Source organism: Eulemur rufifrons, chromosome 2, assembly GCF_041146395.1.
Source record: "Eulemur rufifrons isolate Redbay chromosome 2, OSU_ERuf_1, whole genome shotgun sequence".
Classification (NCBI taxonomy): Eukaryota; Metazoa; Chordata; class Mammalia; order Primates; family Lemuridae; genus Eulemur; species Eulemur rufifrons.
In genome coordinates this window covers 69569451-69580452 of record NC_090984.1, presented here as the reverse complement: position 1 = coordinate 69580452, position 11002 = coordinate 69569451, and the positions used below count along the sequence as shown (strand labels likewise).

General features: G+C 49.2%; 2 non-coding genes across 2 annotated transcripts; one reads left to right on the top strand and one right to left on the bottom strand.

Annotated features, from left to right (window-relative positions):
• Positions 1-2652: 2652 nt before the first annotated feature.
• LOC138380941 (U1 spliceosomal RNA) lies at positions 2653-2816 on the bottom strand. Its single transcript, XR_011232918.1, has one exon. It is a non-coding gene; the product is annotated as a U1 spliceosomal RNA (small nuclear RNA).
• Positions 2817-9997: 7181 nt separating this feature from the next.
• LOC138380940 (U1 spliceosomal RNA) lies at positions 9998-10161 on the top strand. Its single transcript, XR_011232917.1, has one exon. It is a non-coding gene; the product is annotated as a U1 spliceosomal RNA (small nuclear RNA).
• Positions 10162-11002: the final 841 nt, after the last annotated feature.

The following is an 11002-nucleotide window of genomic DNA, read 5'->3' as shown; positions in this document are numbered from 1 at the left end:
GGGTCTATTTGCAGGCTGGGTGAAATCTCTGTCCCAGGTTTGGAAACATTCATGCAATATTCTTGCTGTCTCCTAGTAAAACTATAGAAATTGAGCTCAAACTGATGTCTTTGAAGTGGGCACAATGCTGAAAATGGAATGAGTAAGACAGGAGAGGGAGACAGGAGTAGTTGGTTTAAGAGGCCTGGGGAGCAGAGGGGGACAGGTTGCCATTCAAGAATTTAAAATGAGGGCTTGAATCCCTACTTGAATTTTACCTTGTTTCTGGGTAGAGATCAGAAAACGTCCACCCCCACCCACACCCATCCTCTTTTTCCATTGAAATGTCATGCAGTTAAACATTAGGGGAGGCTTTTCAATCTAGAAAATTGAGAGGAATCATCCCACCTCCTATTTTCAAGACCTTGGATATGAACCAAACCAAGTAATTTAGCACGCACAGTATGAGATAGACCAATCAGATCTAACCACAGTCTGAAGGACCTACAGAGAGACATGGGGACAGAAGAAGAGGCTACAATGGTTAGAATACACTATTAAGAGCAGAGGCTGAAATTTATAAGAACGTTCAACAGAAGTTAGGCTCTTCTGTCAATGTCTCCCTCCCATCGTATGCAGGAAATGAAAATTATCTCCCTTGGATCTAGATAGTTCACTCTGAATAAGAAAGGCTTAAGATGCTCACCTACCTTATCCTTGTCTCCAGTACAGCCTGAAAAAGCTATGGGACTTAAAAACAGCCTGGAGACAAGGGCTGAGGACTTTGGCATCACACAGAATTGGGTTTCAATCCTAGCCCTGCCACTTTCCTAGCTGTGTGACCTTAGGCAAGTTACTCAACTTCTCTGAGCCTGTTTCCTTAACTGTAAAATGGGGATAATAATACCCACTTCTCAGGATTATAGAAAGGATTAAATGAGCCTAGTGTATCAGTCACCCACTAAGAGCTCTAGTTGGCCCTCAGTATCTGTGGGTTCTGCATCCAGGGGTTGAACCACTGTGGATCAAAAATATTGGGTGGGGGGACCAATAAAAACAATACAGCGACATTAGGGGAGAACTCTCTATAGGAGGTAGGATTCGACCTCGGTTAGAGATGACCAAGACAATGAGCAGCTTAGACGGGCAGAGTTTGTTTTTCTCACCTACCCTGAACATCAGGGGTAGGGGTAGCGGTTTGGGGCTGGCGTGGCTGTTCCTGAGGTTATTCACGCGGGGCGGGGGGCTCCTCCTCTCCGTGCTCTGTCATGCCGGGTGTAAGCTCTCCGGGGCGGGACTGTGGCCTCAGGGTGCGGAGTTGGCTGCTACACCTCCAGGCGTCAGTCTGACTTCTAGGTGCAAAAAGGGGGTACAGGGGAAAGACTTTCTTCAAAAAGAGGCTTGGCCTTTTTATTCCCCTGGAGATGTCCTCCCTGGGGACCTGTGTCTAATTGGTCAGAACTGTGTCCTGTGGTCAGGAAATTGAGCTGGGCGTGTTGGTACTCTGGACAAAATCAGGGTCGGTTAGTAAGACAGGAGTGGTCGCTGGATCCCCTGCAGACACTGCAAGATGATTCTGGACCTGAGAGTCAAGCTGACCTGTGACCGACTGTAATAAAAAAAAAAAAAAAAAAAAGTGATTCTTTTACATCAGAAGTAAATAGGCTGAGCTGACTAGAGGCCACCTTGATGACAGCAGCTGAGGAAGTATTGGAGAAAGATAAACCGAGGGACAGGGGTGATGAATGGCTACCAGTGGCCAGATCACTACTGGATCAGACGCCACCACTTGCACATGTGTCTCGGTGGCGGTGAGATCAGGGGAGACTTGGACGTAAGGGACTTGGGATGGTGAAACATTATGACCGGACGAAAAGTTCCATGTCAGAATGGTGACCCCAAACATCACAGAGAATCTTTGTTTCCTCCTGGGATGTCACATGTTCGAAGGCGATCAGGCGGTTCTGTCCTTCCAGCATCACTGAAAGACCTTTCCAGATGGCTGGAGTCTTGCTTGGCCTCCCAAGGCCATTAGAGAAGACACAAGTCCCCTGGCTTTCACGGTCATGACACATCACGGATCGAGTGTGGTTCCGGATCCTGAGATATTTTCCATCTTCTCCTCATTGCTTAGATAAGAATCCGTGCCGGGTGTGCATCCAATGCCTAGGGGCCCAGACTCCTCTTTCGCCAGCCAGCCCAGTTCCACCACCCGGCCAGCTTGGGTCTCCGGCCCCCAGCTCCTGCTCGGCCACCAGCATGGAACCCCTCCGCCTGGCCTGACTGAACCCGGGCTCTGAAGGTCTCCTTTCCTTCCACCACGCATTCAACTTCCCCTGCCTTCTCTCCCCAGCTTTAAACACTAACCCGCCTGCTTTCCTCTCTTCCCGTCTCACTTGTGGCCCAGGCCCAAGGCACCCGCGTGAGCCTCCGGGGAAGCTGACACTCGCTCACGTCGCTGGCACCAACGCCTTTCCTATGACCCCAGGCGGACAACGAACCTCGCCAGGGGCAACACATACGATACGCAACCAGTCTCCCGAAAAACGAGTGAAGACACACGCGCAAAACCGTAAAAAAAAAATGTCCGCACCGCATACACACACACACACACACACACACACACACACACACACACAGAGACAACTCTACTTTTTCGCAACAGTAAAGAATCAGGGGAGAGCGCGAACGCAGTCCCCCACTACCACAAATTATGCAGTCGAGTTTCCCACATTTGGGGAAATCGCAGGGGTCAGCACATCCGGAGTGCAATGGATAAGCCTCGCCCTGGGAAAACCACCTTCGTGATCATGGTATCTCCCCTGCCAGGTAAGTATGAGTTACCGATCCCGCCTCCGCACACACCCTCGCGCCCGCCCCACTCTCTACACACGGTCACTTCCCCCGCGCGGCCCCCGCACCCTCGCTTCCCCAGGCGCCCTCGCTCCACCCGCGCCGCTCAGGAAAACGGTCCCAGCACCGCTCGGATTTGGCCCACGCGGGGCGCCGGAGCCCAGGCTGGGCGAGACCGGCAGCCTCTGCGCGCCGTGTTCATCTACATACGCCACGCCCCGATGGGGGACGTGCCCCGCGCTCCGGTCCCTTCCCCACCCGGGAGACGGACCCAGAGAGAACCCGGAGAGATCTACTCTCGCGTTTGTAGTTAAAATGAACATTATTTTGTAGTTTGAAGTGTAGAGTTAGATTGAGCAGTCTGATTTTCTGTCTTTTTCTAACCTTTTCGCCACTGGGAAATCAGTCTCTTCGGCTAGCCCTAGTGTGTTTGTTTTCACTGATGCTGTCCTTGTGGTCTTGGGCAGGTTCGCTAGACCTCTAGGTTTCCCTAGGTGTGACGCATCGACTATGTTGTAGAGTGAAAATAAAGTAGAGTGAAAACGTGTATATGACGTGTGTCACCCTTTCTTTGTCTAAGGAAAAGGTGGAAATAAGAAAACATACATGGTCCTATAGTTATAACTATTCTGTAATAATGCTGTGTGTCTCGTAGGATTGAGCTAGTGAGTAAACGGATGTTGGGAGCCAAGGTTCCTCACTGTTGGAGAAAGGAGATACAAATGTGGAACAGGGGAGAGCAAGGAGGAACCATGTGGTGTTGGGTTGAAAATTGGAATCGAAGGTATTAAAGGTTTTACTGTGGGCTCACTCTTAATAGATACCGACATGTGTAGAAAGCATAGGTATTTCCTAGCTCTGTGGACCGAAGGGGCCCACAAGCAAAGACACCTTAGTAACAGCGAGCATACACCCACCCAGTGCCCCTGTCTTGGTTTCTAAATGCCATTTGCCACGAAAAAGCACCAGGGCTCTTCGGAGAGATAGCTGGTTTCAGGGAGTCAGGGAGGGTGCAAGATGAGCCTGGAACATCTTGTGCCAGAAAACAAGGAAATATTCAGAAAATTATAGGGACATGTCAAAAGGACACAGGAGCCAACTTGAAGAGGCTTTCATAGGCCCATTCTGAGAAAATCTGAATGTCAAAGTAAATGCAAACAGTTATGGATTATAAACAACTGAATAAAATAAGAACCACGAGTCCATATTCTTAATACCTGGGGAAGGAGGGAAAGTTCTTTCTTACACTAGAATGCCAAATGATGCATGTAGAATGAATGATGGCGTTAGAAAATCAACATTTGGGCCAGGGGCGGTGGCTCACGCCTGTAATCCTAGCACTCTGGGAGGCCGAGGTGGGTGGATTGTTTGAGCTCAGGAGTTCAAGACCAGCCTGAGCAAAAGTGAGACCCCGTCTATAGTAAAAATAGAAAGAAATTAGCTGGACAACTAAAAATATATATAGAAAACATTAGCCGGGCATGGTGGCGCGTGCCTGTAGTCCCAGCTACTCGGCAGGCTGAGGCAGTCGGATCACTTGAGCCCGGGAGTTTGAGGTTGCTGTGAGCTAGGCTGACGCCACAGCACTCTAGCCCAATACAGTGAGACTCTGTCTCAAACAAAACAAAACAAAACAAAACTGGTTATAAAATAATTTTTAAAAACAAGAGATTAGTTTTAAAGGACACTTGTCCTGTAAACAAGTAATGCAGCCAGGTGCAGTGGTTTCCACACATAGTCCTGGCTACTCAGAAGGCTGAGACCAGAGGACTGCTCGAGCCTAGGAGTTTGAGACCAGGCTGAGAGATATAGGGAGGCCCCATCTCCATTAACTCCCATAGTTCCTAACTCTGCAATTATTCTGAATTTAGCACTGCTGTAGGCAGAGTTTTTCTCTGCAGTTGATAGATGTTCTGCTTGTTTTCCTGTCCCTCTAATGGATGAGTCTAAATGCTTCTTTGCTTTTAATTATGGAGTTCGGTATTTATGGTAAAGTTCCATATTTATGGAAAGGACTTCACGACTCTTCTGTTTTTCTGTAATTTACAGAAAACTTAGACAAACTTATCTCACCACAGAAATCTATAATTATATAATATGTAGATCAGTGGTCCCCAACCTTTTTGGGACCAGGGACCAGTTTCATAGGAGACAATTTCGCCAGGCATTGGGATGGGGGGAGTGGGGGGCGGAGCTCAGGTGGTGCAGCAAGTGATGGGGAGCTGCTGTGGCTGTAAATAAAAATGAAGCTTTGCTGGTTCAACTACCACTAACCTCCTGCTGTGCCGCCTCACCCCTTCCTAAGTTTTATGGAAGACAATTTTTCCACGGACCAGGGACTGTCGGGGAGCAGGAGGCGGAGCTCTCTCAGGGGGCGGGGTGTGCGCGCGGCTACGGGGCCGGGAGCTGCAAGGGAGACCCGAGAGGAGGAGACCTCGCGGCCCCGCCGCCCAGCCCTCCGCGACAGGTCAGGACTCGGGCTTGGTCTCACCTTCAGGAAAAATGACGCGCAAGAGTGTCAATCAGACGTAAAATATTAATACCAGGAGTTTCGTCACCGATTTGACATGAAATTGTTTTAATCCCCATTCGTGACCTTTCCCTTTCAGACTATGTGGTTACCTAACCAGTAACAGAGAAAGGAAAACTGGAACCGAGTGAGCAAGGCAACGTGTCCACTCACTGGGCAGATGCGTGGGGCTGGGAGGGGTTAAAGGGCCTCTGGAAATCAAAGGACTGGAAATGCCACGTCTCCATCGTAGGGGCTTAGGTTGCCTCTTGCAGGCCGGCGGGACTTTTGTCTTTTCCGGCGGGACTTTTGTCTTTTCCTCTTCTCTACGAGAGAAGTTTTGTTCTCAGAGGTCCAGAGAGGTTTTGTTCTCGAGGTTAGAGGAGGTTAAAGGTCGCCGGCCCGTTGTGTGGCTCCTCCTCCCCAGGTGTGAACGAAATGATTGAACTGCTGGGAGTTCGCGGGTGGCGGGTGCTAAGGAGCACAAAACAAGGCAGGAGGGAAGTCTGGAGATGAGAGGGCCAAGGATAGGCCTCCCTGAGGTTCTAGCTTGTCAAAGACAAAGACGGCAGGAAACATAAAAGAAAGCATCCTTTTTGATTGTTGGTTGTTTCAGGAGGAGTGTCCCATCTCCGTGTGTATTTTCTAAAAGCAAGGGATTTTCCTACACGATCCGCCTCCCCGCTTCCCCGCCCCGCCAGTACAATGATCAAAATCAGAAAACTAACATTGATTCAATATTAATGTCTACTCTGGCAGACATTATTCCCTTTTCACCAATTGTCCCAATAATGTCCTATCTAGCAAAGGAAAATTCAAAGTTATGCGTTGCATTCAGTTATCATGTCTTTAATCTGAAAACGGTTCCCTGGTCCTCCTTTGTATTTCATTATGTAGGCATTTTGAAGACAACAGGCCCGTTATTTTGTAGAATGTCCCTCAATTTTTGGTTTGTCCTGTTTCCTCAAAATCACATTCAGGTATGCATTTTGGCATGAATATTACATAAATGACAGTTTCTGGTATGTATGTACTTATGGTATGGCTTGCATTCCTCCAAAAGGTACGTTGAAGTCCTCCTACACCCCAATACCTATGAATGTGACCTTATTTGGAAGTAGGATCTTTGCAGATACAATCAAGTTAAGATGAGGTTGTTAGAGTGGGCCCTAATCCAGTATGACTGATACTCTATGAGAAGAGGAAAATGCAACATAAAGACAGAGCCACAGGAGCAGAACATCACGTGATGACAGAGGCAGCGATTGGAGCGGATGTGGCTACAAGCCAGGGATTGATGGCAACCATCAAAAGCTAGGAAGAGGCAGGGAAGGATTCTACCCAGAGTCTCAGAGGGAGCATGGCCCTGCTGACACCTGGCTTTCAGATTTCTAGCCTCCAGAACTGGGAGTGAAGAAATTTCTGCTGTTTTAAGAGACCTACCCAGTTTTGTAGTACTTTATTATGGCAGCCCTAAGAAACTAATACAGTGTCCTCTTTTGGGCGTCAATGAGGAGGCACATGAAGTCAGTTTGTTCACGTATTGGTGGTGTGAACATTGATTACTTGGTTAAAGTGGTATATCAGCTGCTATGTGACAGACAAATTGCTCCAAAGCTTAGTTAGTGACTTAAAACGACTGCTTTATTTGCTCACAAGTCTTTGGATCAGCAATCCTGGCTGGGCTCAGGCAGGCAGTTCTCCAGGTTTCAGGTGGGATCACTCATCCAGCTGCACCCAGTTTGTGGGTCAGTTGGGGCCTGGTCAGTCTAGGGGACCTCAGCTGACATGGCTCATCTTCACTCCTGTGATGTTATCCTCCAGTAGGTGAAGCCAGGCTGCTTCTTTCTTTTTCCTTTTTTTTTTTTTTTTTTGAGACAGAGTCTCGCTGTGTCACCCCAGGTAGTGCAGTGTGCAGTGTTGTCATCATAGCTCACTGCAACCTCAAACTCCTGGGCTCAAGCAATCCTCCTGCCTTAGCTTCCCACGTAGATGAGAGTAGAGGTGCCCAGCACCACGCCCCGATAATTGTTCTATTTTTGGTAGAGACAGGGTCTCAGTCTTGTTTAGGCTGGTCTCGAATTCCTGAGCTCAAGCAATCTTCCCACCCCAGCCTCCCAGAGTGCAAGGATTACAGGCGTGAGCCACAGTGCCTGGCCCAGGCTGCTGCTTATGGTGGTTTCAGCACCGCAAGAAAGACCAAGCCCCAGTGAGCAAGTGTTTTTCAATCTTCCACTTACATCACATTTCCTACCATTCCATTAGCCGAAGGAAGTCACATAACCAAGTCCCTGTCGATATGGGAAGGTACTGCAGAAACCCATGGGTAATGGGGCCAGCAATGCAACTGTCTAACGCTGGAGGTGTCCGCCACATTTGCCCTCTGTAATTATTAAGTTAGGTGTGTGTGCAGATAATTTGAGGATATGTAACTATCCTGCTCCTCATCAAACGCTGATACAATCGTTTTTTAGCATCCATTGATGACCCTTATGATTACCAAGTGTTGATTTTCTTTTTTTTTTTTTTTTTTTTTTTTTGAGACAGAGTCTCACTGTGTTGGGCTAGAGTGCCGTGGCGTCAGCCTAGCTCACAGCAACCTCAAACTCCCGGGCTCAAGCGATCCTACTGTAGGAGCCCCTCGCCCCTTGGCAGGAAATTGGTTTTTGCCCAGAGTCAGCGAAACTGGATGTGCTTCTTGAGGCCAGAGATCAACAGGTCCTGCACACGGTCTGTTGATGATCGATAGGTCTGCACACAGCCTGATGATCATATAAGCTGTTCCCTATGACTGATAGCCAAGGGCCTGTGGTCTTGCAAACAAACCAAGGCGTCTCATTGTCTGCACACAGTGATGAGGTCAGGAGGTTGAGATGCAAACATTCACCTCCCTTGGGCAATCACTCTTAACGAATGGAACAGGTTACATCAAGGCATCAAAGAAAGTCACTCACCAGAAAGTAGCTGCGGGCTGAGAGTATAAAAATAAAACGACTGGCATATTACAGTGCTGCAGTCTTGAACTGTCTTTGCGTATCTGTGTCTGTTTTTGTGTTTGTTTCTTTATGTTTATGTATTCATCCCCCGTTCTGTAATCGGGCCGTGACACCTACTGCCTCAGCCTGCCGAGTAGCTGGGACTACAGGCACGCGCCACCATGCCCGGCTAATGTTTTCTATATATATTTTTAGTTGTCCAGCTAATTTCTTTCTATTTTTACTATAGACGGGGTCTCACTTTTGCTCAGGCTGGTCTTGAACTCCTGAGCTCAAACAATCCACCCACCTCGGCCTCCCAGAGTGCTAGGATTACAGGCGTGAGCCACCGCCCCTGGCCCAAATGTTGATTTTCTAACGCCATCATTCATTCTACATGCATCATTTGGCATTCTAGTGTAAGAAAGAACTTTCCCTCCTTCCCCAGGTATTAAGAATATGGACTCGTGGTTCTTATTTTATTCAGTTGTTTATAATCCATAACTGTTTGCATTTACTTTGACATTCAGATTTTCTCAGAATGGGCCTATGAAAGCCTCTTCAAGTTGGCTCCTGTGTCCTTTTGACATGTCCCTATAATTTTCTGAATATTTCCTTGTTTTCTGGCACAAGATGTTCCAGGCTCATCTTGCACCCTCCCTGACTCCCTGAAACCAGCTATCTCTCCGAAGAGCCCTGGTGCTTTTTCGTGGCAAATGGCATTTAGAAACCAAGACAGGGGCACTGGGTGGGTGTATGCTCGCTGTTACTAAGGTGTCTTTGCTTGTGGGCCCCTTCGGTCCACAGAGCTAGGAAATACCTATGCTTTCTACACATGTCGGTATCTATTAAGAGTGAGCCCACAGTAAAACCTTTAATACCTTCGATTCCAATTTTCAACCCAACACCACATGGTTCCTCCTTGCTCTCCCCTGTTCCACATTTGTATCTCCTTTCTCCAACAGTGAGGAACCTTGGCTCCCAACATCCGTTTACTCACTAGCTCAATCCTACGAGACACACAGCATTATTACAGAATAGTTATAACTATAGGACCATGTATGTTTTCTTATTTCCACCTTTTCCTTAGACAAAGAAAGGGTGACACACGTCATATACACGTTTTCACTCTACTTTATTTTCACTCTACAACATAGTCGATGCGTCACACCTAGGGAAACCTAGAGGTCTAGCGAACCTGCCCAAGACCACAAGGACAGCATCAGTGAAAACAAACACACTAGGGCTAGCCGAAGAGACTGATTTCCCAGTGGCGAAAAGGTTAGAAAAAGACAGAAAATCAGACTGCTCAATCTAACTCTACACTTCAAACTACAAAATAATGTTCATTTTAACTACAAACGCGAGAGTAGATCTCTCCGGGTTCTCTCTGGGTCCGTCTCCCGGGTGGGGAAGGGACCGGAGCGCGGGGCACGTCCCCCATCGGGGCGTGGCGTATGTAGATGAACACGGCGCGCAGAGGCTGCCGGTCTCGCCCAGCCTGGGCTCCGGCGCCCCGCGTGGGCCAAATCCGAGCGGTGCTGGGACCGTTTTCCTGAGCGGCGCGGGTGGAGCGAGGGCGCCTGGGGAAGCGAGGGTGCGGGGGCCGCGCGGGGGAAGTGACCGTGTGTAGAGAGTGGGGCGGGCGCGAGGGTGTGTGCGGAGGCGGGATCGGTAACTCATACTTACCTGGCAGGGGAGATACCATGATCACGAAGGTGGTTTTCCCAGGGCGAGGCTTATCCATTGCACTCCGGATGTGCTGACCCCTGCGATTTCCCCAAATGTGGGAAACTCGACTGCATAATTTGTGGTAGTGGGGGACTGCGTTCGCGCTCTCCCCTGATTCTTTACTGTTGCGAAAAAGTAGAGTTGTCTGTGTGTGTGTGTGTGTGTGTGTGTGTGTGTGTGTGTGTATGCGGTGCGGACATTTTTTTTTTACGGTTTTGCGCGTGTGTCTTCACTCGTTTTTCGGGAGACTGGTTGCGTATCGTATGTGTTGCCCCTGGCGAGGTTCGTTGTCCGCCTGGGGTCATAGGAAAGGCGTTGGTGCCAGCGACGTGAGCGAGTGTCAGCTTCCCCGGAGGCTCACGCGGGTGCCTTGGGCCTGGGCCACAAGTGAGACGGGAAGAGAGGAAAGCAGGCGGGTTAGTGTTTAAAGCTGGGGAGAGAAGGCAGGGGAAGTTGAATGCGTGGTGGAAGGAAAGGAGACCTTCAGAGCCCGGGTTCAGTCAGGCCAGGCGGAGGGGTTCCATGCTGGTGGCCGAGCAGGAGCTGGGGGCCGGAGACCCAAGCTGGCCGGGTGGTGGAACTGGGCTGGCTGGCGAAAGAGGAGTCTGGGCCCCTAGGCATTGGATGCACACCCGGCACGGATTCTTATCTAAGCAATGAGGAGAAGATGGAAAATATCTCAGGATCCGGAACCACACTCGATCCGTGATGTGTCATGACCGTGAAAGCCAGGGGACTTGTGTCTTCTCTAATGGCCTTGGGAGGCCAAGCAAGACTCCAGCCATCTGGAAAGGTCTTTCAGTGATGCTGGAAGGACAGAACCGCCTGATCGCCTTCGAACATGTGACATCCCAGGAGGAAACAAAGATTCTCTGTGATGTTTGGGGTCACCATTCTGACATGGAACTTTTCGTCCGGTCATAATGTTTCACCATCCCAAGTCCCTTACGTCCAA